General features: G+C 40.6%; 1 non-coding gene across 1 annotated transcript; it reads right to left on the minus strand.

Moving 5' to 3' along the window:
- Positions 1-1,440: 1,440 nt before the first annotated feature.
- Positions 1,441-1,512, minus strand: Trnag-ucc. The gene has a single exon. It is a non-coding gene; the product is annotated as a tRNA-Gly (tRNA).
- Positions 1,513-1,768: the final 256 nt, after the last annotated feature.

Consider the following 1,768-nt stretch of genomic DNA (forward strand, 5'->3'; position numbering starts at 1 on the left):
GAAACATAATCGGGGCGAACCGGGATTCGAACCCACAATCATAGGTTTCTGGCGTACCCAAGGGACGCTGCTATGCACAGCGAATCGCGGCACCTTAGACGACTGGGCCACCGTGCCCCTCTAAATTTAAGAAAAGGATAATATACATTTTTGGGCGAGAAAAGATACTTTTTCAAAAGAAAGAGTTTTCTTTAAATTCTTTGTAGAACAAACCCTTTGAACTTTCCGTAATAGAGCTGCGCCAACTTGGCAGATATTGATCCCTAAGTATCTTTTCTTCCTTTAAAAGTAGCTATTGTGCAGAACATACGGGTTATCAAACAATTCAGTAAGCCTACAATCATTAGGTATTTTTTTTCACAAAACAAATCCATTCGAGTTTATCAGCATAAGGGGGTCTATAAAGAGAGATAAATGTTTGTCATTTTTGTATTTCCTTATGTGTTGCAATTTTATGTGAAAAAAATGCGTATTTATACTCACCACTAAAAGAAAACGCGAACTATTGAAATTTATAGAGAAGTGTGTATGTTAAGAAGATATGTTTCCAATGTGTACCACTTAATTTTAAAAAACTAACAATCAGTCAAGGGTTACCACAGTGTCTCTATTCTTATCACATATGCTGCACATGATTTCCATACTTTACACGCTAATCCTGCACGAGACAAATGGTGCATGTCGCGTCATGGATCTATGACGTCACGTATGATGCGTTCACGAGCGTCGGTTTACGCAACAAAACAGTATGTTCGTTTGTGCGTCGAACCAATCTAATAACCACTGAATATGAGTAATTCTTCATATATTAACCAACATTTATGGTATTCGCGTTTTGAGTAATATAATTATATTATAATATACAGTAATTTTATCCAAATTCACCATAGACCGTGAAATTTGCTGTCGAGTAAGAAAGTTATCAACATACCTGTGATGGTGAAGGGTGGTATGTCACTGTGGGTATCTTTCTTTCTTTCTTTCTTTCAGACAGCTGTAACATTTTTGAGAGCGACGTTTGACAAAAAACAACAACAAAGATTCCCTACAGAAATCGCCCGCAATGCCGGGTGTCCGGATTGTCAGGGTTAACGGGGTTTCAATGGGAGTCACTGAAATCGTTTCTTGTTTTATTTTGACAGTCCTTGTGAGACGTTTCACAATCAAGTTTCATGTATTAAGACTCGGTACAGCGGTAAGCTGGGCCCCGTCTCTTCATATTTCACGTTGACGATGCGCATAGAGAGCCGGGAACCAGTGTCTGTACAAAGGCATCCGTTTAAACCGGACTTTGTCTAATACAGACAATAAAATCGTAAAATCGGTTTTGTCTGGATTCATGTTAAACATGTGCTTATTATAGAAGCACATTGATGGAAATGATCGTATGCTCAACTTTAAACACTGAGGTCAGATATGGAACAGATTTTAACAAAAAGATGCGTCGGCCGGGAATCGAACCCGGATCGACTGCTTGGAAGGCAACCATGCTAACCTTTACACCACCGACGCTTGATACCAGCCAGGAAGGAGGGAGAGAAATGTTAGACGCGTAGCCTCCGTCGGTACAGTCGTCCCCATCTGGTAAGTCTGCCTACATATGAACTGTCGCGATGGAAATCCCATCTGCTGCGAGACATCGATACCGACCTACTATGAGAAGCGGTTGAGCATTCTTGCAACAAAACCAGTTACAAATTACTGGTCTCCGAGTTCCGCCAGGGTCACCGTCAATACACAGCCGAAATCCAAACCTGGTATTTTTTCT

This window comes from Haliotis rufescens, unplaced genomic scaffold (genome assembly GCF_023055435.1).
Source record: "Haliotis rufescens isolate VD_foot unplaced genomic scaffold, xgHalRufe1.0.p SCAF_14, whole genome shotgun sequence".
NCBI lineage: Eukaryota > Metazoa > Mollusca > Gastropoda > Lepetellida > Haliotidae > Haliotis > Haliotis rufescens.